At 44.8% G+C, this 27,672-nt stretch overlaps 1 protein-coding gene across 1 annotated transcript in view; it reads right to left on the bottom strand.

Moving 5' to 3' along the window:
* LOC129736267 (glutamate receptor ionotropic, NMDA 2B-like) overlaps positions 1–27,672 on the bottom strand; it is an 86,896-nt gene that overhangs the window by 1,351 nt on the left and 57,873 nt on the right. The gene's annotated exons all lie outside the window — the stretch shown is intronic.

The following is a 27,672-nucleotide window of genomic DNA, read 5'->3' as shown; positions in this document are numbered from 1 at the left end:
ATTCATCTTCACAAGAATCAGAACTTGCACTGTTTTATAACCTCCAAGACTCCAAGGGAGTTTTGTATGGATCTCAGTTCTCCAATGGTGTAGTGCAAGCCTTTTTCATCCTGGGATTTCATAAGATACCAGGCTTTCAATTTGTGACAGAACCAGTAAAATCCAAATCCCTGCTTTTGCCCAATTCAGGATGCAAAGGAGTGGAAAAAGCATTTGCCAATATGCTCTCTTATGATCTTATATATTTTAAAATCAACTGCAAACTCCCACTGACTTGTAGAGCAGGATTAGACCGCAAACAAACAAAAAGCAGAATTAAATTATATCTCTCTGCAGAGATTCCTATTACAATAAGAAAGTTTTCCAAATCCAGTCCACTTTTAGGAATAAGATGGCAGTTCCACCTTGTTTCAACAAGCCAGAAGAACTGAACCAGAGATACAAAAGGAGGTAGCCAGGAGTTTTGGACCTGGGGAAATTTATTGTGCAAATACCTTAAGACACTACCTCAGGATACTCACATTTAGAACAGCTTTCTACCAAATTCACTCTCCTACAGCCTGGCAGGTAAAGCTGTTTTTCAGCAAGGATGCTAGTTAATCATCTATCCATCCATCCCTTCCTTAGTCATGGTTTTGATTACTTGTAGCCGTTTTCTCTATTGGCAAAATATGCCATAGCTCAGCAACTCCAGAAAAAAAAAAGCTCTGATACTGCATCCAGCCTTAAGCTGTTTGTTTGTCTTTTCTGAAGTCCCTATGGGTCACATCCTATACAAAAGAGTCCCTCCTCCCAGATCCCCATGCCTCTCCTGTGAGGTTTGGTGATTAAACTCTGTTCACTTCCTCCACACAGCTCACCACCCACTTGTGAAAGTACTCTTAGGGCTGCTCTTTGCTCACTGGAAAACTAAAGGTACACAAAAAGAAAGAGGAGAAGAAGGCAGCAACAAATTGGAGGCAAGTTAAAAAAACAGGAGCAGCAACTGAGCCTCTCAGTCTGTGGAAAACAGCTCATACTTTCTATCACTAAAATATCACTTTCACTCCCTTCTCCCAGAACTGTGGGAAAAGAACTTACTCCTCCAATAAAAAGATATTTTTTGTCTTTGAAGTTTATGGAGAAAATCATTAAAGACAGAGGAAAGATTAAACTATTGTCACAGCATTTGCCAGAGTTTGAAGAAAGCCTGAACAAGCATCTCCAATACCCTTCATTGCACTGTGCCTTTGAAAGCCACCTTATAGCAAACTGAATGCTGGAGCGCAGACTCAGCCTTAGTGTGACATGAGAAGGCAAAACAGCTACACTGATGACTAGTATTTCTTTTTATATTAATTTCAACAAAAGCTTTTCTATACTTTCACATAAGAAGATCTGAACTGACTGCAAATTTCCACAGTTTCTAGCAGAGTCTAAGATCTGAAGACTTGGCTATTACAGAAACATTTGACACACAGCATCTTGAAGACTTGTCTAAAAAAATACTGGGTCCTTTCCTCAGTGAGAAATAGGGGATGTGAGATGGTAAACCCATTAGTATTTCAAGACTGCATACACATACACAGAGAAGTTAGCAGGCCTGATAGCAAGGTACAGGAGGTACTGCCCTCCCAGTGATTTTAAACGGGGTCAGATGCTCCAGCTAAAGTGCCCACTGACAGTTCATTCCACACAAGTGCGCAGCTCAACTGTTGAAGGGAATTCAGCCCCAAAGACTCAGGGAGAAAATTCAGAGCTCCTCACTAACCAGAGTGTATCAGAACATCAAAAATCAATACACCAAATAGCTTTATCATAACCCAGCTAAACAATTCCTCTCCTCTGAGAAATGTAAGCACTGATCCTTAAATCAAACAGCACAGACCACTTGGCTGTGCACGTAATAATTGCTCTTGAGCAACTGCTTGCATTTTTATTACAGAAGCAGCACGAAGAGGCAACTTCCATTCAAAATGAGAGCATTAAGCAGGTGCAAAAGCCAGTCCAGCTCTTGGCTTGCCAGGCTGTCTCTTGGCACTTGATCACCCCAATACCTGGGCTAGCCAAATGTTCTTCATTCTCTAACCGACTCAGCACTCAGGAAAGAGAGAAGTGATGGAGGAAGGACAGACAATAGCACAAAAGAATATGTCCCCCTCATAACAAATCAGGAGAATTGCTTATAGAACTGGATGGGAATCTCAGTGAGTGCCTTTTGGGAAATAAAAAGCAAAATAAGAAAACTGCCTGAGAGCCACAATTTCCTTCCTGTCCTTATTTTTGACCACACCTGATGGAATATCAGGGAAAAAAAGAGAAGGAGCTGAACTGAGAGAGACCCACAGGCTATCAGATAGAGCAGGAATTTGACCTCACTGTGGTGTTACAGTGATAGCTTTTAAATTTGGAGATAGATCTAAAGGGGTGGGTGGGTGGATGGGTGTTACCATTTTTATATACATATAACCCCATAGAATCATTATTGATTTATTACAATCTAAAACCAAAAATTAAAATTTTACCTCTCCAGACATCAGAAGTTTGTACAGAACACTACAAGTTCCTGTTTTTCTCCTGCAGAAACTTCACCCCTCTCTACATCCTTTTTTTTACTTTGTAACAGCCAAAATATGGTTTAACATTGCCACTGGGAGACAAATTTAAGTTTGGGATAGGGATAGGTTGAATTCAGAGCAGAAGTCCCTTACACTGCACATCATCCGGGTGAAATACAATCCCCTAGCTACAGGAAAAAGCTTGTCTTTCTCCTACAGCTCTTTCACCTGCAAGCTCAGCCTTCCCATACCTAACTGCTGCAAGAGACAGCAAGATGCTGCAGAGTGTCCCTTACCCAGTCTGAAAAGAGTAGAAGCTCCATTACAGGATCTCAATGCCTCCAGAGATCCTAGTACTCCCCCACCATCACCCTGCAAGGTCAAGGATCTGTAGTTTGCAGAGCTGAGCTGGAGGTGGAGCTGATCAATTGACACAGCACCACTCCCCAGCTGACAGATGGCTTCCCACAGAAAATCTGCTCTGCATTTACTGCTGCTGGGACAAGTATTGCCTCCTCCTCCTGCACGTTTAACCCCTCAGCTAAGGAGGCTGGATTGCACATGGTGAAGGCACAAAAGCACTCACCATGAAGCCTCCCCTTGGAGATTGGTGGCTGGTGAGTTTCTACATGGATGGAAGAGAGTTTGTGGAGGTGGCACAAGATTTAGAGAGCAACCAAGTATTATTGCCACTACTTCTAAGTTGCCCAGTGCCTCCTGTCCTTCAAGGGCAGGCTCATGCAGATATTGCACAAAGAGAAGGCCCAACCCACACCTTGGCCAAGATGCAGGCCCTTAGCAAGGCTGCAGGTGACTCTCCAAGGAGCCCTCCTGCAGCTGCACCATTTGAAACCAATCACTGCCATTTAATGAACCATTTACCTCAGATGTGGCAGGAGAGGTCCCTGGAGTGCTTTTCTCACAAGTTCCTTCCTAACAGCCTCTCTGGATTCCCTAGGCGAGCAAAAGTAATTACCCTTACAAACAACATCTTACTATCCAGAGCAAAACTGCTTCTCGGCATGGGACAGACTAGAGAGGAATGCAAGATCCTCAAAAACAGTTGCTCTGGGCCAGTCATCTTGAGGAACTAGAGAGCCTTCAACTAAGCCATAGTATAACTGCTGACTTGGGGAGTGAGGAGATCAGCATGCTGCATTTCCTCCATACAGCCTATTTGAATGCAACCTGGTTCTGTGCACCATAGTCTGGTGGCTGGGTCAAGAACAGATTTTTGCTACTGTAGGCAAGTTCCTTTAGCTCCAGTCCAAGTGGAGACCCCACAAGGGCCAGGTACGTCAGGTTATGGACAAGGAATTTAAGTCAAGAGCACATAATTGTTTTGTCAATTTGGAGAAATAAACCATGTTTTTGCAAAACACCCTAGGCTGCTATCTCCACATAGGTGCAGGAGAAACACAATCTGTGCTGGTCTGGGAGTAGCCCCTTTTTATTGTGCTTTTGGGAACATCAGTATATCTAACATCATTTGCTGCTTCATTAAGCTTCCTGTGCAGCCATAATTTAACTGGGGTCTGCCCTTCCCTTGCTTTCCAGTTTGCAAAGGGAATCCTAAAATATCCTAAGAACTCAGGCCACTATTACTTTCCAAAGCCCTCTTGTCATTTTCCTGATTTAGAAGAAAAGCTGTTGGTGTGTCTTTAGTACAGTCCTAATTTGCAAAATTCCTCTATAACTTGCAGATAAATCACATAGGGCTGCCTCTTGTTTAGACTTTGGCCCTGCCTACCATGCATTTTGTGGGGGCTAACAGAGGTGAGCAAGCACCAAATAACTTCTGGGAAAACACAGACCTTCATTTCCCTACCTATGTATTTCTTTTCTTCAAAATTGAGACTCTGCTGTGTACCCATTTGTCACAGTCCTGGTGGGAAACCTGATTCACTGGGAGTTTTATTGTTCATGATGGAAAATGCTGCAACAGTTCAAAGTCTTATAATTAAATTTTCTGTATCCATGAGTCCCGTTTTTTACGACAGATCTGACAGGAAATCAGGATCTTTATTGCTTAAGTGTTCATTTACTCCTGTTTACTCTTACCACAAATGCATTGCTGCCTCAGGCTAGCCTGCAGTCAGGATCTTCTGCCTGTTTGTTTTTTCTCCCCGCATTTCATTTTTTTATTTAGTTTTCAACAACTCAATACAATAAAACTTTGTTTTTAATATTGCATGATGTATCATCCAGTGTGAGTCCTTTCCTTGAGTGCTTGCAGTAGGGACTATGAGAACACAGTGATACTACAGCCCTAGCAAAATGTCCTCATGGTGGGACTAGCATCTAGAACAGCATCTCTGCATCTGTCACACATATACATGCACACATTTCCACAAATGCATATTCACAGCAAAACCTACTCAAAGTAAGGTTGGAGCACGTTGGACTGCGTCATTTCTTAATGGCTCTGCCTAATTGATACTATTTAGTAGGGTTTCAAAACTTTCCTGTCTTACTGGAACAGGTTCCCTGGGTTATTACTGATTTTGGCTTGCAGAGCAGATGGAACAGATGACCACTGCAACCCTTTCCCAGAGCTCTGATTCACTGATGAGTGGATCATTCTTGGTGAAAATCCTCTGAGCGGCCCTGGGAACGTGCTGTCGGTGGGAAGTTCAAACTCATTAGATGCAGAAATGTGGCTTATATAACTATATCATTTATAAGTTCCCTCCCTCATTCTCATGACTACTGAACACACTGGCCTTATTTGACAGAAGGATACACAGCTCAGAGATGATCACAGAGTCACAGAATTGTTTAGGTTGGAAAAGAACTTTAAGATGATGGTTACAGAGAAGTGATTACAGAAACTCGTGGATGAGTGAAAGGCAGAGGCCCAGTTCAGTGTATCCACTGATGGAAAGGCAGGCAGGACATAACTGTGATAAATTAGTGGAGGCCTTTAAGAGCCCTCTCTTACAGGAGAGAGCATTGCTGTTCTTCTGGCCCCTGCTAGGCAGAGCATGCAAGTGGCCAACAAAGAAGGCCTTTGGCAATTAGGAGAATAGCTGTTGACTCTCTGGTCTTCTCTGGAAGCCATGATCCTTGTTGGCTACAGAAAATAATTGCAATAACGAATCTAGAGTTGCTAGTGTAGCTCAGTTTTGTTACCCTGGTAAACAGCAACAAATGTACCAAGATTCACATGTATATTAGTCACATTAATTATACACATAAGTATCATCATATACACAGAGTCCAGTCATGGCTTGGACATTACTGCCTCTGTAGCAGTGGAAACATCTGCTGCAGAGCCCTATCCCAGGGGCAACTGTGTAAGTGTTCCAGCACCAAGGAGTTCTTGAGACCTGCAATAGAAAGGTCTCTGATTAAAGATGACTCAAGGGCTGAAAACAGCTAAGTGATTTCCACTTTCCACATAAAGGTCTATAGAAATCATTCGTTCATAACATTTTGTAACAGAGGAAACACAAGATACCTTAGATTCTATGATCTTGCTCTTGGGATTTTTTCATTCCATATCACATGCAGTTAATAAAAAAGATGAGAGTCAAACATACCAGGGCCATTATGTGATGTATACAACTCACAGAAAAACCTCAAAAGTTGTTTGGCTAAGGAGAGGGTGCACCATTTGTGAATTTTATACAAAATTACTAGCCAAAGCAGGCTAGCATATGATGGTATGCCATATCAGCTTCTCAGAGCACCACATATGGATGCCAATGCGTTTCCATGGAAAAAAATGGCAGGTAACAAGCTGCCAGTATAAACAGTTTTCACACTAGGCTTGTTGCATTTCCATTTTCACCTCTGTATGTGGGTGTTCCCTTGTTTGATGAGCTTGGATGGATGGATTGAACCACTGGTCACTCTGGGTACACGAGGTGCCATGCTGGCAATCTGGACAGCCCAGGCCTAGCTCCCCTGTCCCAGCTCAGACAAGCCCTCTAGGCTGGCTTAATATCCTGACATTGCCAGTCCCAAAACAGTTAGAGGAAAGTCAGGCTGCCCCATTACTCATCCATCCAATTACATCATGGTGTTTGCCTGGGGCTTCTTTTCTGGCTGTCTTACCCTCCAGACTAAGGACTGAATTTTGACTGTAAGCTGAGTGGGATGTCATTGGTATAGCCATATTAATCAATAGCAGCAATAAAACTATCCAGCGCTCTTAAAAAAGTCCAGTCACAGTATTTGGCAAGATGTCACTGAATAAATCTCTCAACTGTCCAGGGTAAAATACTATTTCTTTTTATCATTTCTAAATGAACTGCTCCTCCATTTCATCAAGTATGCCTTTGGTCTCTTATTATGAGCAAACCTAATTATGAGCTGAGCCTCCAAAGGTTCAAAGAATCTATTTAGATAAGCCCTGGAAGTTCAGCATTGCATCCAATGTCCTCTGAGCCCCTCAGGAGCTGAAGATCTCCTCCCACTGTGGCCCAGCTGTGGACAGGTCAGAGTATGTATGTGAAGGCCTCTACCTCATGAAGTATTGATACCACTTTCTCTCAAACTCTGCATTGCTTATTTAAGCATTAACCTTCTGCAGGCAAGGCTGTTAGTTGCTCTACATCGTAAGACATGGCACCTGCAGTCCTGGTGATGCCAAGGTCTACTCAGCCTGTATGGACACAGTGCGGCTGGCTGTGCCTATGCTCTGAGCTGGCCAGACCACAGCTGAAGCAAAGTAGTCGTTTTAAGATACTATTGTGCCAGGACTTAATCTTTTCTTAGATGCTGGTCTTATTAACCAGTTTAAGTAATTTTCAGCGCATTGACATAGCTTACATACCCTTTGGATCACAGCTAGCTTCCTTCAGAGTGCAAGCGAGCAAGCAGATGAAAGCAAAGCCTGTGCAGATGCCCTCCACTTTCCTTAAGGCAAGGAGCAATAAAAGGCTTCAGCCTCATCCATTCTGTCTGGCAGTAAATAGGCAATTCTCTTCCTCAAAAGAAAAAAAACTAAAAAAAGCAAAAACCCCACTTACAATGGGAGAGGTCTTGAGCAAGGGGACAAAACCAAGAGCTGAGAACTGACTAGACTGCACAGACCCCAGATTTCCTGCTGCCCCGTACCCGGCTGCCTCTCCTCTAAAACGGTTATAACTGAAGCTCGGCGGGGGCGGCAGGAAGGGAAAAAAAGGTCCGGCCACCGCCGCTGTGGGCCCAGTTCAGCAGCGGTGTTCCCTGGCAACATGTGCACATACAGCAGCCCTGGCCGTAAGCTCCCCGCGCCCGCCGCGGGGCAGGGCCCGCCGCGCTCCCCGCCGCGCTGCGCTCCCCGGCCCGGCCCGGCGCGGCCGCGGGGCTCGGCAGGCGGGGGCCGGCCGGCACTCCCCGCGCACCAGCGGGGGCTGCAGGTGTGCTTGGGAAGAGGCGGGGGGCAGCCAGGCCATCTGCCTGGGCCTGTTGTGCCAAGTAACTAGGGGCAGGCTAGAGTAAAGTCAAGATTTCCCCTCATCCTGCCCGGCCAGGCCTGCTTCTCTAGGGCTGGTTCCTGGCTGCCTCTGTGGCCTGGCGCTGCTTTCCTCTGTGGGGTGAGAGGAAGGTGTGGACCGTTTGTGCTGCTGTCTCTGCTTCTGGCCGTTCATGCACCACTCTTACCTGGGGATTCAGTCCCACAAATACAGCCAGGTTTATTCGGTTAGCCCAGGCCACTGGCTTCCTGTTATGAGGCTGCCCCAAAGCTCATAAAGAAGTGAGCCCACCTTTCCTCCTCCTGAGCCTGGGAGCAAACATTCTGCCATTTCATACTCACAGCTTTCTGAGACCATGAGGATCCACACTACCCTGCGCTGCACCCTCTAAAAGAGAACCTACCACTCTGGAAAGGAGGTGCTGTTTGCTCAGGGTACACCTCCTCCCTGCCCCTAGCTCTCCCAGACCCGACTCCCCCCAGCTCAATCCAACCTGTATTTTACAGCATGGGCTGGGACAGCAGCAATGTCGAATCCTCACTGTGTACCAGGCAAGAAGGCAGCTCTGCATGTTGCATTTTTAAAAGGGATTTTACCACCTTCTTTATGTACCAGAATAGTATAAAATAGCCCAGACATAAAATGAAGAAACAGTACCCTGGTCGATTTGTGTTTGGACACACTGCTGGCAAGCAGCTGCCACATTAGCTCATAATGTGTGTGTCTCCACCAGGCAACAGCAGGCACAGAAACCATGAACTGGCCCTAAAGCATCCATGCATTAGCACTGTGTGGAAACTCCAGCTCGTGTCCAGTAGAGCTGCTGTGTCAGGAAAGCTCACTACTTCAAATCCTACCTGTACTGTCCAGGAGACACTCCTTCTGGTTTCAGATCTAATTGGAGCTCTCTAAGCCTGAGGAGAAGAACCAGAGATGGATTCCTGAACCATTGGACCTAAACTCTGGATTCAGCCCCTGCTTTGGAAAACAATTGTATGACCAAAGTGTGTTACAAGAGTCCTTGACTGGAACAAGCAATAAGGATTTCAATATGCACCCTTGTTTGTCATGCTTGAAAACCTGGTCCCCATCAGAGCTGGCTTTGGTCATAGCTAGTTACCTTTTGTGCTCCAGGATGGATAAAAGCATGGCAGCACCTACCTTCTCTCTATGCAGCTCTCCTTCCTAAACAAACAGTGAGCAGTGCCTCTGTTGGGAAGCTGCTGTCATGCCTGTCTTGCTCATCTAATTGATTCACAAAGTTTTAAATGATTATTGATTCTCCTCTTCCCCACAGTGGAGACTTTGAGACCAATAAAGCACATGGAGTTATTTACACAGATATTAGAAAGGAAAGAAGCTCCCTCCACAAACGTTCTTCTTGAGCTCCCATCTATTAAGTCTTAAAAACTCAATAGGAGATTTCCTACAGCTTTACAGACAAAAACACTCGCAAATATATGAAGTTCCCTGCACACACACATGCCCATCCATTGGCAGGATGTTCTGCCAAATCCACACCTGCTGAATTATTGCTCCCTATTATTTTGTATTGGGATTATAGCTCTTTAGTTCCTTTTTTTTGCCCTGCTGATTAACAGCCATTTGCCGTATCCCTTGCTGCTATGAGACTGAGGCAGAAATTGTGGCAAACTTCCTATTTAAGGAAAAGCCATTCCTGAACTTCAGTGAATTGGAAATTGTTCTTGGTAAAAGACTGGACCATAGGAGACTTGCAGAGCTAGAGCTTGCAATCTTCCCTACAGTTCTTGAAATACTTCACATTCATGGTTGCTACAGTGACTGGTGCTGTAAGGACCATTATATCCATCTCCATGATCTAAGCACATGAACATTTACACTCCTCAGGGTTTGATGAAGAGGATTTGGGAGACGAAATCAGTCCATCTGACTTTGCAATAAGGATGCTATGAGTTTCAGTTCTGTACTTCTTTTTGCCTGGGCGATGAAAGTCAACAGGCTCATTTCTAGTCAGCTTAACTCTGTGCCAGAGCACACATAATTGAATTCACTTATTTTTCTATACTTACCTGCACATTAATGGAAGGTGCCATCTATATATTCAATATGCCCTTGACATAACTTAAAAGCAGCAGCATAATAAATAAGATGCTCTTTTTGTACTTGAATTCAAATTTTTCTATCTATATTAGGCTTCGTACTTTTTTAAACAAAACCTGAGGCTGGGACTGAACTGCCATATCTTTTTCAAGATAACACACATACATGAGGCATTGAGGTTTCTATCGAGGATCAGCACAGCAGAGAAAGGAATTGATGGAGCAGCAGAAGAATTCACCTCTGCTGACCATTAATAATAAGAGTAACAAAAGCATCTATGAGAATAAAAACCACAGTGAGGTGTGTAAGGTATAGAAATAGCTCTTCGACTGACTCAAAGGCAAAGCCAAAGTATCTTGTTTTCCTGCATCTCCCATTGTCTGTCCTTTTTCTTAACCACACACTCCAGCACAACAGGGGAGTGGGAGGTAGATGGAAGCATCAGCAGGAGCTACAGCAAGCTGGGGAGAAACGAGCTATTCAGTCTGAACATTGCATAGCCAGGACCCATGACACAAGATGAACAAACAACCATATGAGAGGGGAAAGAAAAAGCCACGTTCAACACTGCACCCCTGCAAGGAAAGAGCCGTTGGCTGTGATGTTTTGTCTTTTCCTTCCACTTTGTATCACTCTGTCTCATTATTTTCTGTCTTCCTGCACATAGATGCCTCCAGGTTCTTCAGTGCATGCAGGTGTGTGTATATATATATATACACATGGGCACATGTATGTGGGCTACTCTACATGCAGGATGGCTCAAAATAGGCAAATTGCCTCATGTCCAATATGCCAGTTCCATTCTAACTCAAGTTGTCAGCACCTAAAGTAGATTAGCATCTGACGATGATCCCTATGAAATGAGGTGATGGTGCTGTCCAGCCTTACTGAATATTAGTGTCTACATCACCACACATGCATTCAGAGCTAATTAAGCCTCTGGTTAGTGCTCTCGGAGAGAAGCCAAGGATTACACAGCCTGCTTCACTACACAGCCCTGGTCACAGCCCAGAGGAAGAGAGCTTGCATGCGTTCAAATTGTGGGTGAAAGCACTGGAGACATAGTTTTAATAGATTTTATTCTTCCTGACAAAGTACAGTCCTTCAGGACTCATCTTTCATGGAGGCAAGCAGTCATCTAATCAATATACACCAAGAGGATCTGGGTTAAAAAAAAACACAAACCAAAATTGTCTTTCTTTTAGGCAGGTCAGAAGAAGCAATACTTGTAGAAAGGGAATAGCCACAGAAAGGTTTTTTTCAAGGTGCAGCTAAGGAGAACTAGAGGCTGAGGCAAAAGTCATCGCTCTGGTCATCTAAGCTTCACAATACTTTCTTCTGACAGTAAGAAGTGCCTTTTCTCCTTTTTATGCAAAATTGCTGAATATCTGCCTCCTGAGAAGTACTGGGCTGAAAAAACTTTCCTTCAAGTCTGGTGGCTAGTGCAAGAAGCTTGACCTTTTCTTTATGTCAATGGATGCAGGATGTGTACATTCCCACACTATGCATCCATCTGCACTGCGTAGGAGCCTGCAGCAGTAGCTGTGCACCCTTCATCTCAGAGGATGTTCTTCTCTGTGCTAAGAGTAGAAGAAACAGAGGTTAAGAACTATGTGTGTTCATTAGCTTGGTATCAGTGCTCTTCAAGGCATGCAGCCTTGCAGAGTGGACATGCTTACTGAATGAAGCACACTGCCTGGAAGGTACCAACCCAGTGCTCTGCAGCTCATTTGGTGTCCAGCTGCTCTTGTTATGTTACCCAGTAATTTCTAAGGACTGATAGTAGACAGCTTTCTCCTTTTACTCATCAGGTTAATCCCACTAACTTTAAAGTCACACCATAGTCTTTAGGTGGAAGTGAGAATGTGGTCAGGTTCCTTGTGCATTCAGCAGTAGGCTATGGACACAACCTCTCTATTAATCAGTGGAAAACATGGCCTTTACAGATATCCCTCACTAGTCTTCCTTCCCATGGAATATCTCTTTATAATGGAGCTCTAGGATATCCAAGGAAGGAAAATTATGCAGTATTTTCACATATCTGCACGTTTTACAATGTACGTACTTCATACATACATAAAGGGCTGAGGGATCCTAAATCTCCTTTTTACAGGGAGCTTTCTGAGGGCCATGAGCTCCCCTTCAGATGTCTGCTGTGGGGAATTTTGCACAGCTCATTGATAATTTCTGAATTTCATTGCTATGCAACAAGTAAATTGTTGGGTCCCCAGATTTTCATTGTACTCCATAAGCACCAGCATGTCTGTTTCAGCAGAGATTAATCATACAAGCCCTCCCGGCCTTGGACTCAAACCTTCTCAGGGCTCCTCTAAACAGGGCAGTTTACTTCCTTATACAAGGTCAATTGTGTGTCTTGGACTTCGACAAAGGAAGCCCTCAGTCCTCTGGGCACACCAACAGCAACATTTTAACAGTGCACAGTAATGCTGCCCAGCAGTTTACAGTCTAAACTGAAGATGAACAGCATTTCAGACAGAAACGGCAGGACTTTAAGCAGGCTGGTCATAATCCCTCCTGCTGGGAAGTGGACAGTAGACATAAACTGGTCTCATTCCTGGTGAGTCTTGGTAGGGGATTTTTCAGGACTGAAGTGGGCAACAGCTTCCATCCTACAGCTTGCACCAGACCTCCTCTGCAGAGTTTAACAGCATCTTGCAGTCTTTATGGACTCAAAAGGGAGATTACTGCCTCTTGAAATGCCAAGAGCTTTTTGCTACAGTTTCTAGGTTTTCCTGAAGTGCTCCCCTCCAGGTACTGAATGAGCTAGGTATTAAAACTGAAAAGATTTTCATTTAGCAAATTTTTCTTCTCAGCTGATGCACTCAGTGCAGAGGGAATACTACAGAGATGTCTTTGTGCACCCGTATCTGCATAAGCTTGTTTTAAGCACAAGGTATATTTGCTTCAGCTTCCCAACAACAGCCTCATTACATCTCCAGGCCTCTCAAAACCATGCCTGGATTGTGTAACGCCACAGCCCATCAGAGATGCCAGAGCTCACCTGGACAACCTAGTAAGCCCACAAGGCGCAAAAAACACCTTGCAGCATAATTAGTTTGGATCCCTGAAGCTGAAGAGTGGTTCCGGTACGGTCCCTGAGCTAAATCTGTGATGACACGATTGTACCACTTCTGGAGTGAGCCTGCTGGGTGCTACCTAAGGGTCTACACATCATGCAACGCAGTTATGACCTCCTCAAGACTCACTCCCTTCTGGCAGTGCCTAGGCACCCCAATATCTCAGGGTGCTTCCCATCACAGCTGCCACGAGAGACTTACTCATGCTGTCCGTTCTTTGGGATCCCTTTGTCCCAACTACCTCAGCAGAGGTTGTTCTCTGCTCCCCAGGGCCGAGGGAACACCTTAAACCTTTTCTTTCAGGCCCACCTTGGACCCTTCTCCTGCACCCCCCAGCCCCACAGGGTCCCTCTGCATGTGCTACCCTCCCACCCACTGGGCACAGGGTGGCCACGACCGTGCTGGGACTGGGGGAGCAGGAGGTGAGGCCAAAAGGACAGCAGACGGTGGCTTCACGTCCACATACACGCGCATCCCGATTAAGGATCCAGCTTTGTTTCCATGGCAACGTGCAGAGCCGCAGCAGCACCACGGTCCCTTCCCGTGCAGCAGTGGCGACCGACTGTGTTCTGCACCGCTAAATCCTCCTGCTGCTCCCAGTGTCTGTCGGCAGTGACCCCTGATGTGCTTTACAAAGCCCAGCAGATTAGGGCTCACAGATTTCCCACTTGTGATGTGCTGCGCAGAAACAGGCAAATAAGGATGCACCAACTAATAGCAGTAACAGAAATAACACCACCCATCACAGTCGAGCTGTAAACTCCTTATAACAGCATTACAGAGAAGTGACTTTTCTTTCCTGGAAGCTGGCAATGATGATCAATGGAGTGCAGTTCACGATTTAAAAGGTGGCATTTTTTTCTTACGTGCAGGTCGCTCCTTAGCACACAGCCAAGCAGCCAGCACTCCCCTGGATCTACTGCCAAATGCTGCTTGCAACCAAAGCCAACTCCACCTTTTGGGACAGGTTGTCCCACGCAGTCCACCTTCCCATGGGACAGTACTAATACTCCTTCCAAACAAGGATGAGCCTGGGCTGTTCAGCCGCTCTGTTCAGCCCCCACAGTAGGGAGGTGAAACACAAGAAGACAGCCAAGACACTAGTTCTGGGAGGTCGTACCCTTCTCAGCCCCTTTCAAGGGAGAGGCGTGCTAGACATGGCCACATGGTTTCCTCAGGCCTTCTGCAGTCAGAAAATCTACTTGCCCGTTAGGAACTGAATCACAAGGAAGACTGAAGTGCTCATGATTTCTTGGCCATTTCTACTACATGTCTTAAGGGTTGTCTGCTGAGGAACAATTGGGAAAATTAATCCAAATTAACTAAAGTTGTGAGTTTAGCATGAATTCATTAAATCACATTAGCCTTGAATGGACACAGTTCTTCCAAATTAAAGCAACCCTTAGAAGAAAATTGAACTAAACTGAATTAAGGTCCTTTTAATTCTGAAGAACAGAGTGCCTACATGGGGTTTGATGTAATTAAGGAACAGCAGTCTGAAAGTGATGTCCCAGCCCTGGTCTCCCAGAAAACCTCTCCATATTAGTCTTCTCAGGAACCTATCATGCTCTCACTGAAGAGAGGTTAGGTTTCTTGCTTTCCATGTGGGTTTGGAAGCTGGGGCAGAACCTCACTGTACCAATGACTTTCTGCTGAAGCCCGTTCCTGGCCTAGTTGCTTTTTACCTTGAAGAGCTCTCCTATTGCTAGGGTATTTTCCCCTCACTCTTGTTTTAATGGAGGGCAGCCTTTCACATTCTCTCAGCCTGCATTTTGCCAAGTTAAATAAGCTACACTGTCTTAGTCTCCTCTTGTAAAATGTGTTCTCCCCTCTCTCTACCAGCCAGATACTTTTCTGACTCCATTTTGCTTTAATTAGCATAACTGGAACTATACACAGAATTGTACACAGAGGAAATTACAGTAGAGCCTTCTACAATGGTACTGATACTTCCCTGCCTTGGCAGGGAATATCCTGCCTGGCACCTAGGAACATAATTGCCTTTTATGCTGATGTCTCATATCAAAGGCTCAGTCATCACATCAGTAAATAATACTCCCACTTTTTCTCTTTTCCATTTGCTTTTAACTGATAATCGTATTGTTTTTAGGATCGATTAGTAGGAGTAACAAAGAACAAAGAATCTTCCCATACAAGCCAGCAGACTGTGCAAAGTCACTCAGACCAGCTAAAAGAAATAGAAATAAGTTAGTGCTGCACTCCCCAAACAATTCCTGCTGCTCAAGTCCTTCAGATTTAGTGTGGGTTCTATGATACGACTCCAAACCAGGTGCTGTTGACTTGTCTATGGACTTCACACTGGTTCAATACACCCTCTTTCTGTACTGCAGTGCTCAAGACTGTCCAGTTGTTTCTGCTTGTTCCCTACTCTACTCTGTGTTGATCACACTACTCACAAGTGTGCACAAATGTCCTCATGAACATGATCCCTCACACTCCTACACCATATACCAGAGCCAGACATTTGGAAACATTTACAGTTCTGTCATCTAAAAAGTTTCAGATTAGCCACACTACATCTCATTTCTGATGTGGGAGGAGGGAGTGAGGTAGACAGGTTAGAAATTAATCACTAGTGGAAGCGAGACAATTGGGTTTCCCATTCAGACAAGCACTACCCATTGCAGGACACAAGTATATTTGCAGCGAATGTCACATGAATACAGCCAGTTTTAAAAAAAAAAAAAAAAGTCTTCATACAATATGTATCCAAACTGGGGACTATATTACTATATGAAATCATTGTAGTGAACAGCAGAAGAAGGCGAAGAGGTAAATTATTAGGTTCTGATTCAACATACTATTATTGCCATTCAAGATGCCATTTACTGAGGACCAGGGTACTTCACTGTAAAATTAGACTTTGTCCTGGTAATTTAGACCCTTTAAAAATTTTAATTCACATTTTTAATGCAAAATCACTTAGACTTTGTCTGCTGTCAATGCACCCGTATAGAGTTCTATCGCCTATTAATGTACGGAAATGTACAAAAACTTGCAGAAGTGTACATCTTCCGTGTTCATATGCAAGTATTCAAGCCAGAAGTTCTTGTGTGCTCATTCAACAAAGGAATAGAAACAATACCAAATAGATCTCTCTGACCAACCATAATTAAGTAATGCAGCCTGTATCAATCCATAGAGTAAATATTTTCCAAGAAGTTCACTGAATAAATTCAAATAAATTTGAGGAAATTATGATCCGCACAATTGATATTCCATGAGTAGAAAAGGAAGCTAAATTCACTGAATAAATTATGTGTTGTGAATTAGTCCCCCAGCTCTAGCAATTACTATGGCTAGATTATAAAAATGGATAATTTAGCATCAATAGTACTATTTTTTGTTCTGGGTACTTGGATAATACTACTTAGGTTTTCTACAGCACTGCTCAAAATAAATTAAATGACAGTCCCTTTTTTTCTTTTTACAGAGGAGGAAAATAAAGTAGAGAAACAACCGTCTTGGTGTCAGTGTGTACCAAACTTCCTGGTATGTACCAGCTCAGCAGACCAGAGGAAACACAACCCATGTCCCTGAACAGCCAGCTAGATCCTCCCTCCAACAGCAGCACAAGACCTAGTTAGGGCACAATCCCTCATGCACAGCCCTCATCCCTCTCTATGAGGAGATGGCTGAATTCCGGATGCAGGAAGAGTAGGGATCCTATTAGCCTAAAGTAACAGGCAACAGTTATGTTTGAAAGTGTCTCACCACATTTAATGGCCTAGTGAGCACTAAATTTGCCCTTTTAGAACAGGTCCTTTGGGAAAATCCATTATTAATTGTGATGTCTTCTGTAGTGTCACTGAACTATGATGTTCAGCAAACCATACACCAGTCTGAGGGGTAAATGACATATTTGGAGAGCTAGAAATAAGGTTGAAATCAGCCTGTTACCACAAAATGATTTTGGAAGTAATCTGCAGAATCTCTGCCTAGATCCCCACCGGTCTCTGTGAAACACCTCCTTCAGCATGACATGAACAACCGCTACTCTGTTGCAGGAAGGCAAAGGGTGGAGGAGGTCTTGAGCTGCCCACTGCCTCCCAGGGGAGCTTTCCTGGAGCAGGGGTAAGAGATGCCCAAACCAGGGGAGATGGGAGGGCTGGCTATGGGGCAGCCTTCCCTTATGCTGTGCCTGAGATGGCAACTAAGAAAATAATTTTGTGCTGCAAAAATCATCAGTTTGGCACCTTGCACCAGCCTCAGAGCTATTCTGGTTAAAAGAAACAGGGCAATTTCCTGATTGTTTCACTAAAAAGAAAATCCTGAGCCCTCCCAGCCCTGATGTAAAGCCATGGGTTAGCGCTTGTCCATTCCTCCCTTCCCCAGGTGCTGTGATGCTGCCACACGCGAGATTAACAAGGAGGTTATATTTAAACTTCCAAGAGGAGCTGCTGTGCGATTATGGGTCTATTTAAAATCCTCCGGGCAGCTGCAGTACATAATAACAAGTCAGCGGGAGGGAGAGAGAGAGGGGAAGGGGGGGGGGGGGGGGGCGGGGGGGAATGTCAGGAACATCTCGGATTGTCTCCAAAAAATTGATTGCCAGAAGAAGGCAGGGGGTGCAGTGAAGTTAAAAATGCTCCCCGCAGGGAGTGAAAGGGAGAGGGGGGATGTGCAAGAATGGTGCCAGCACCGGAGGAGTGCACTGATGGTGGCAGGGGGATTGGAGAGGCCAGCATGGAAAGCTGCCAGACCTGAAACCTCACTGCCTCGGGCAAGGACATCATCCCTTAAACCCACTCCGCTTTCTCCGGAGGGTTCTGTCACACGCCACTGGGTGCCTGTCCAGGCTTCCTCAGATCACAGACATTTGAATGAGTAAATAGCTATTATTAGACTGTCCTCTCCAGCCTGCCCACACACACACACCTTACCCTTAGGCCAGTACAAAACTACCCCCAAGAAAACACCCTCCCAGGGCTTTACCCAGTCCTAAGCTTCATTATATCCCTTGGGAATCTGTTCTGCTGTCTAAATTGCAACTAAAGAAGGGTTTCCTCATGAGATCAGAGCAGGGACCCAGCTATTCCTCACCATAAATCACATTTTATGGGGTTTTTGCCAACCCTTTCACCAGCTGCCTCAACCATCTTTTGTCATCAGGGAACAGACAAGATGGGCTGAGGACCCCTAGGTGCTCACCAACAAATGTTCTCGGCTCACCATGACATTAGAGTTCAGCGACATCATGTCTAGCAAAGTCCTGTGGGCAGAACTGGGGCAGGTGAGGCAATAGCAGCAGTGGCTGGGCAGATGGACAAGAGCCAGGTCCCAGTGCTGCAGGAGGCTGTGCTGGTGCTACCAGCCCTGAGCTGAGCTGAGGAAAGGGGCTCCCAGAACTCCACATCACTGAAGGATGAAGGCTAATTCATTCTTAATCGCAGGAGTGAGACCTTTCAGCCACTGGTGTGTTTTAGTTAAGTCCCACCTGATCAACCACAGACTCCCATCTAATGATTTCCCTTTGGTGGTATCTTAGCCTCCCACCTGCCTGCCCTCTCCTAAACAGTCAAATTTCCATGCCCTTTCAAAGACTCCCTGCAATCCAGCCAAGATGACTGCATTTCAGTGCTGACTGGAGCCTTTGCAATGCAGTCTATAAAACACTTTGGGAGCTTTCCAGAGGAAAGATGCGCGAGAAACATCAGTCATAGCCATCCACACACTTTCTCTGATTCCGTCCTTTGTGACCCTTTCCTAGCCTTCTTTCTTTCCCATCCTTCCATCCCTACACAACCATTTTCAGTACTGAAGCATGGTGCTACCAGGCATGGAAGGAGTGTCTCTCCAGAATGAGATTTGCCTCAATTTCCATCAGCGACAGAGGAGAAAAAAAATGTCCAAATTAAGCTGCTTGATTACTGAAATTAATCTTGTCACTTAGCATCTCTGTTCCACAAAACAGGGCCTTTGATTATCCTCCTTGTTTCAGAATATTACAAGCAGACGTTTATTAAGCAGAAGGCAATTCCTCCACAAGGGTAGAGGGGCAGCTGATTCCCAAGGGAAGGCTGCTCTCAGGATAAGAGATGGCCCCAGCTTCACCGGCATCCCTGGCAAATGAGGGGGTGCTGCTCTGACAACAGAGCCAGTGGTCCCCAAGGATTCTCCAAGATCCTCCCCCCAGCATATGATTAAGGACCATCCTGTGGTTACTGTCATAGGCCTGGTATTTATAAGGCTGACAGCTCTTGTAGCAAGTAATCACTTATTATTACCATCATCCTGACATCCCTGAAAGGTTGTGAGGTGCTATGTCCCCGCTACTGGCTCTTTCTGAGCTCTAAGGAAATGCAGCTGCGTGGGGAGCACTCCCCAGTGCGACCAGCAGAGCAGTGGACCTGCACGTAGGACCTTCTGCACCTGCACTTCTTTCTCCACTTCCTCTCTGGCTCCGTGCAGCACCACAAACTGCACGGCTGTGACTTTGCATGCCCGTGCATCACAGGTGGCTATGTGCTTTTCCACTCCATAGGCCACATGCCCAGAAACCAGTGCCTCACTGTAGGTATGCACTACTATCTCTGACCCCATGTGGTGTGCCATACTTGCTGGGATGGCTGAAGGGAGAGCTTAAAGAGGGTGGTGGGATGCCTCAGGGATGCTCTTACAGCACCCAGGGAATTTCAGGGCCTACCGGGAAGGTGATGCTATCCAGGAGCTCTGGAGCCCAAAACTGCCACTGCTGGTACAGAAGTGGGGTGAGAAAGGGTAGAAGCATCCCAGGCAAATCACTGGCAAATTTTAAGTAGGCTAAATTGATTGCTGGCTTTCAAACTACACTGGTCAAAGTCAGCCAGCACTGAAAGGTTGTAACATCAAAGATCAACCTTTATGCTGTCTTCCTTTTTGTTCCTATGCAAGGGATGTTTTTCGTCCTGCAGGCCTAATGCTCCCAATATTGCTACTGAAATTACTGTGTTCCAGTCTCTGTGCTCTGCTGCATCACAGTGCCAGTGCTCCATCCTGCAGGAGAAATACAGATCAGAGGGAACATGATGGTGAGACCTTTATAAGCTTTAAATACAATTTTCACAGGTTGTTGATCTGGAAGCTGAAAAAAGTAGTTTTCAAACCACTTTCATGAGGGGACCTCGAATTACTTTCCAAACATTAACTAAGCAAGTTTCACAGTAGCCCAAATGCTCCAAGTACTTGCTTGCACTGACTGGTGAAGTCAAACTTGCCCAGCCTATGGCGAAGTATCATTATCATCTCTGTTCTACAGATGGGGAAACTGAGGCCCAGGGAATCCAAGTGATTCAGAGAACGGCGTAAAGATGAACCATGAGCAAAAGATAGGTTTTCTAGCTTTGGGTCTTCCTTAGCCTTCTGCATCCCCACTCTGCAATACAACCACTCAGCTTCCAAACTGCATTCAGCAGCCCACATAGAATATCAAAGATCTTAGAGCTAGTCAAACTTGTCTGAACCTCCAAAACTGTTCTGAGGGGCCTAGATGGAGGTGCAGATACAGGTGTATAACAAACTCTAATTTTAGCTGATTTGGGCTTGTTCATCCTTTCCTCCCCTAGGGTGGCAGGCAGGGCATACCAGCTGAATGAGAAACCGTGCTCTGACGAGGCATCTACAGGTTTGGTGTGGTTTTGTTTGTGGGTTTGCTGTTTCTTGGGTACCAAGGCTGCATGAAGCATTGAAATTCCACCCCGAGCAGCAGTGAGCAGCAGAACCTGGTTTCCATAGCACTGCCATGGAAACCGTGCTCTGTGAATCTGTGCCTTCAGGCCCCTCTGCAGCTGAAATATCTCTCTGCTCCTCCCCAGCACCCACCTCCACACTACAAGCCCCCAGACCTCCTTGTATGTCTGGGATGATTAAAGGGTGCAGTACATAGGAAAAGCAGGACCCTGTTTGGCTCCTCCCTGGATAATAATGTGTAAAAGTGTCCTTTGAAGAAAAATACTAATAGCATTCTTCCTTCCCCCTCTTCCATACATAAAAGTAGAAAAACCCACATTTAAAATTCCTCAACTTGAAATTGCACAAGTAAAATTTCATCTGGTGATATATTAAGATGCCAATGCAATATTCTCATGCAATGGGTTCATCTTCCTTTGTCTACCTGGAACACCAGCTTCCAAAAGTGAAGGATTTAATTAACTCTTAGAATGTGGAATAGGCTCCGCTTAATCTTCTCCTGTGGTTTTGTGGGGGTTTTTTGCTTCCCATCCCACGGCTTATGCTAAGAAAACTCATGACAAGGGCTCCATAAAATGGAGGAAGAAGTCAGACAACAAGTGCATTCAAGGTATACCTGAAGTGCACACTACAATGCACATGGAGCTGACATTTTAGCATCTCAAAGAGATACAGCCTATGAGCATTAGCAAGCCATCTCCATCAGCTTGAAGACCACAGGTCCACCTGACATCTTGATAGGTCAGTCCATAACAGCCTTTGTCATCATGAGGAGTTTGAATTGTAGTGCTTAGACCTTTTACCCCAGGAAGAGGGCAGGAAAATGAAGGTCTAAATTTCAGACAGCACCAGAGAAGCAAGTGAGAGTCAAGACCTAACTGACAGGAAGCAAAGAGCAAAAGCTTCTTCTTATGACTCTCCACCACAGGTCTTGAGGGAAGAACCGTATCCAGAGTGAGAGAGAAACCTAGTCTCTCTGCTTTACCCACACCCTTGTCTCTGGTACACTTCTGGAAAATGATATTGTGTTGCCAGAATAGGCCAGAAAATTTTGTTCCAAGTGGGCTGGAAATCACCCACAGCCAATGATCCAGAGATGGCACTTTCATCTGACATGCACGGAGTAAAGTGAGCCCCTGAACGGGAGAAGGACCGGTTCTGACTGGCTTAGGTCAGAGTCCATCAAGGTCACAGACCCTCACATATTCCTTTCCCAAGTAAGTGTCAGAATAACAGCAATCAACAAATATCAACATAATACCAAATTTTGCATATTTATAACCTGTCCACTACCTACTCAAGCAAGCACATTGTGCTACTCTTTGAGGTGACCTGTGCTGTCATGTGAACCAGCTCTCCTCCACTTGCAGAACAGTGTTGAGTCTATCAGTTGCGTCGTGACCAGGGCCACATCTCTCACCTGCTGTGACTGTAACTCATCTGCAGCGTTGCTGAGCAAAATGACTGATTCGTTGCATTCCCTTACAGAGTGTGAAGAAGATCACCTCTCTTCCATTATATGTGTCCACCTGACCTGACAGTCTCCTACAAAAATATTTTCCTGTGTCACCAGGCCCACCCTTAGCTTTTCTTTTCCAGTATGTATGTGCATAATATCATTTCAAGAAGAAAGGAAGCTTCTCAGACCCCAAATGTTTTGAGCTTTTTGGTTTGCCTTACTAAGTTAGTTCCTTCATATAACTAACTACAAATCCCAAGTCACTTTGACCCCACTTCTGGACTCCCGTTTTCTGTTAAACAAAAAGCCTGCAGGAGACAACTCTCACTCCACTGATGCCATGCTGTGATTTAAAAGAGCTTAATACAGATCAAACTGTAACTCCTGTCCTTGCCACTCTGTTCTTTATTATTTTAATGAGGTTTTCAACCCATCTGTTAAATCATGGGTGAAGAAAACTAGCAGTTACATGTCAAAATCCACGCAAACTACTTAAAATTTATGCCTACCAAACTGGCCTGTAGTCAGATGTTACTAAGTCAGGTGTACCGTGTCTGGAAAAACAAATTTGGTATGCATGATCACCTACTTAGCCAGAGTGTCTTCTAATAAGGTTAACTCGAGAAAGTGAGAGTAATAGCTTAGGACAAGTACATACTGATTTTTTTTGTCTTTCTATTGTTTTGTTTGTGGTTTTTTTCCAGGCAGCAAGAAAAGACCAGTAGCTACTTTGCTGTAAGGGGCCAGTTTTCCTTGTACCACTAACTCCTTCACTTGAGATGGCCTACATTTTTGGTATATGTGTGAAAAGCTTTGACAGCCTCTTCAATATCACTGCTCTTCTGAGCTCAGGATAAAAACCTCTTTGGCCCCTCTCAAGTTCCTTTTAAATCCCTAAATTACCTTCATATAATCTTCAGTCTCTCATCTCATATTCACTGGAAATCTTGCACAGAAGTGCTGTCAAGACCAGGGCTGCTGAAACTAAATGAGACACTGGTATTTCTTACAAAGATTGTGGTACTTTTTCCTTGTCTGTGGGGCAGTATTGATGATACTGTGATCTACCTGCATTAACAAATCTTCAGAGTATGTCATTTACACTACACTGGTACTGGATCCTCACAAAGCTTCTCAAATCATCTGGTAATTGCTTTATGGTGTTCTAATGCAGCTCAGAATCTCCACTATCTGAATGTTCATGCCTTCAATATCAGAATTCCTCCCCTCACAGTAGCAGAAATGGATCTATTTTTAAAAACTTATTTACTTTTTTAGATCCTTTGCATCCAGCTTTACACACTTCACTTCATCACCTGATGATTTCCAGAGGAGTAAAATCTTTGATTTACTCTAATCTCCACTTATGACCAAAAAGGAATTTTCTAGGGTCATGAATCATGGGATGACTTGGATCATACCACTGTACCCGGTAGCCAGACAGCTTCCGTCACCCCAGGAAAACATCCTTAAATGGTACCTTGAGGAGACCTCAGCTTAGCTGATTTTGAACCCGACAATTCATTACGAATCATTCCTTCTCAAGTTTGTTGGGCTTTTAGCCATATTTTTTATTCAACCACTTCCCTGCAACAGACCAACTCACCCCCATACATTCTGAATTTCCCTACTTTATCTCTTCCTTCCATTAGTTTTTCTTTCAAGGCTAATGCCATTTTTTCTGGCATCAGACTAAATATACTCCCATGCAACTTCAAGAAGTATCCCACTTGCTTTGATGCTGACAACAAAATCATCTGCTATTGCAAAACTGTCCTTTGCAGCTACAAAGAGCTGCCTGGTTTTAATGATGATGTTGGCATCTTCTTTAACTATATTGGGAATGCATTTGCAAAATAAAGCACAGCACTGCAGTTCTTACACCCTTTTCTCAAATGTCGGCACTGTGTTGGTTATTGCTGTTTGCTGCAACATCAGTAGTTCCCTGTGTCATTTTTGGTTGATGCTGACTTTGAAGCAGGAAGGTGGCCAGACCACTTTTTGCAGATTTCTCCTTTTGCAGCATATCAGATTCCTTACCAAACCCAGACTTGCTCTGGAATCAGTGATTCCTCCCCTTGGGAAATTCAGAGTACTCTTCCAGGGTTTACCATAGCAAGCTTTGTGCTCATGTTCTCTTTCTGGCGACCCTTGATGAGTTTTGCCCCCTCCTACCAGCATCCAGTCTTTTATCAGGGACTGGGTTAACCTCTAAGAATTGCCAGATGGTATCTTCATCCTTTCTGCTTTCACAAGCCCTCTCAAGTTTCTTGCCTTCTTTTTAATACTCTGGTTCAAAACCATAGGTTGAGTTTGCAGTGACTGCAGGTTCACTTCATTTACATGCTCCCATTTCAAATGAAACCTTATTTGGCTGAAATCCCCTGAGAAAAGCCCATGCTCCCAGCTACTCATGCTTTTCATTTTGTTTGTAGGTTTAGGGTCAGCTACCATACAAGTGTTCCCATGCATCACCTGCATTTCCAGAGAGATTCAGCTCTGGCAAGGCTTTTGTCTGCTCTGTTCTCTACTCAGCATGTTTTCTTAGCTCATTTTACTCCTGATGCCATGTGCTTTCCAGCAGTCACTCAGCGCCAAGGAGCCAGCTTCATTCAGCATCCATTCACAGGCTGCTCCACAGGGGTAAGGAGAACATCCCTGTAACACAACAGCTGGCTACAGCTGGCTCCTGCCAAAGCATTTTAAAGTTGCATGTCCTCACAAGCCCTGGAAAACGTGTCCTCTGTGCAAGGGCTTGCTCAGACAGCTCAGAAACATCTAGTTAAAAGCCATAAAAATTAAGCACACATTACAAATCAGCATTACTCTTATGTGTGAGATTTGCCCATACATGGCCTGTTTTAAAACACATTTCTGGTGATGGCCAAGACCTTCTTGGAAAGGCCTTGTGATTACTCCATTTTCCAAAGTCTTCTGGTCATGCAGAAACACAAGCAGATGCTATTGGTGAGCAATTGGCCATCCTCGTTACAAACTTTGGAAGCAGATTCAGTGACCCATGCACAGCTGCAGAGTGGACTCACTTTAACAGGCATCTCTGGCTCAGTTATTTTATCAGCCATGCCACTCACAGAGCTGTTATTTCTGCACTCCCATAATCCCTGAGTATTATCCATAGTAATGTAGTTTAGGCTGACATTGCTTTGCAGAATGACCAAGAAGATCTGCAAAGGTCACCCTGCTCACAGATACACAATGCGTCAAATTGCAGATAAGTCCAATTGCAGAAGGTAAAATTATAAGCACCCCAGACAATCACCATACAGAGTTCAAGCAGAGCACCTCTCCTACCCACCATGCTACTCATCAGGACTTGGAAAGAAGCACACAGACATATATGGGAAAAGGATATAACTCTTTCATAGGTGTGGTTTAGATATCCAGGCCCAGAGAGCAGCATGTCGTAGCAAAGTCAGAAAGCATCCTTTTTTTTATCTAGACTCTCCTGGACATGTATTTGCAGGCACAAGTATACAGACATGACATCTTGGACACACACAAGCTCCCACTGAATGCAGCAGAATAGTATGTTATACGTCAGCACTGAACACTGAGTGCAGCCCCTCCCTGACATACCACGAGCATGTCCTCAGAATGGAAATCTCTTGCTTCTCTGCCTGTTCTGCCCCTTTGTCCTGTCTGCCTTCTCCAGATCTCCAACAGCTTCAGCTTAATGTTTTCTCATTGCCTGTAGCAAACACAGCCTCCTTCTCCCCAGTATTGCTTCACAGACTGTATCATCCTGCATTTACAGATCCCTACTGCCACCTCTCCTCCCCTCCCCCGACAAGCCCCATAGACCACCACTAGCCCTCAGAAGAAAGGATACAGGTCCTCAGCAAGGGACGTTGAAATTGATTCAGATGAGCCCCAGACCAAAGGGGGAACTTCCAACAGAGAAAGAAACACCAGGGGAATCATACATACTAATTTCCTGCCACTCCACCCTCCATGCTTTCTGTAGGTAGCGAGCTCTTCTGCTTTGTCCCATCTTACCCTATACCCTACAGGATTGGGAAGCATCGGGGGGGGGGGGGAGGGGGGGGCGGCGGGGGGAAGGAGGGGGTGGAGTGAGGCCAGGAAGGCTGCAGGCTACCAGGATCGAGAGAGTTTTGATGGTGATGGACCCTGTGTGTTTGGGGGTTTTGCTGATGAGAAAGGCACCAGAGCAACTTAAGGGGCATTCTTAAGTTTTTGTCTGAAGGGGCACATGTGGGTAATTGCACTGCATTTCTTGAGCTGGCAGGAAAACAGAATTGGTAGTTTGTAGCCAGAGGGCAAAAAGTTCTCCCATCATCATGTGCAAAAAGTCAAATATTTGGCATAATTTACAAGAGAAAAACCTGACAAACTCCTTTTTAGGACATCACAAAAAAAAAGATTATTAGGTTTTGTAGACTGTTGCCTACTCAGCTGTTAGGTGAGGGATCTGGAATAGCCACACAGCCTCTCTGCAGACCGACCAACCTGCCTCATTTCCATCCACAGCTGTGACAGGCTTGACACATTCCCAGGGGACATTTCAATACTGTGGAATCAACGTTTTCCAGCAGAAAATTGTCCCATTGGAAAACCTTTCAGGCAGTTCTACTATACATTTAGACACATTTCATATATACCAGTATTCTGAACATATATTCACACACTATATACATTCTGTCATCTTCAGATACTTTAAGTGCCCATCCCCAAAGAAAGAACAAAGTAGAACATGCCCCTTAAAAGGCCAATCACAACTCAAATGACAAATGATTAGCATGAGCTTTTGAAAGAGGAACTCATAAGTGGTCTCTAATTTTCATTCTTTCCCAGCATCTCCATCCAAAGGCTCTGGTTCCTTCCTCAGTTTTGGTTAGCAGCATTTAGCTGCTTTGGGCTCTGGTCCCACTGCTGACTGCATAGCAGTTTCTGCCGTGCCTGTGAAGAGCCTCAGTGGAGTTCATAAAGGTCTGCTGAGGAGCTGGAGACATATGCATTATATCAGCACTCAGAATCCAAGTGTGCCATCCCTTTACACTTTCAGCTGTACAGAAGTGTGTGATTATTGCACACACGTACTGGATTGCAGTCTCAGCTTCATCATTTTTTGAAAGCTCTCCTCATCCCCACAAGCTCCCTCCTGTGGGACTCCATGGCTGGGAAAATTAAAATTTTGTTTCCTTCAAATGCTACGTCTCTGTTTTTCCTAGAGGCGGCTACAATTCTTTCTCTGTGATCTGAAATTGCAGCACTAATTATATTTCCTATTTTGTTCACTGTAGTTGACTGTTTTGGCAGTCATCCTGTAGCAGTAATCCACACATAAAGAATCATCTTGCATTTTTCAATTCAATTTAAAGGGAATTGTTTCTCAAGGAAAGCAAGGGGTTGAAAATGTTCCC

This window comes from Falco cherrug, chromosome 5 (assembly GCF_023634085.1).
Source record: "Falco cherrug isolate bFalChe1 chromosome 5, bFalChe1.pri, whole genome shotgun sequence".
Taxonomy (NCBI): domain Eukaryota; kingdom Metazoa; phylum Chordata; class Aves; order Falconiformes; family Falconidae; genus Falco; species Falco cherrug.
This window is presented reverse-complemented; position numbering and strand designations above follow the sequence as displayed.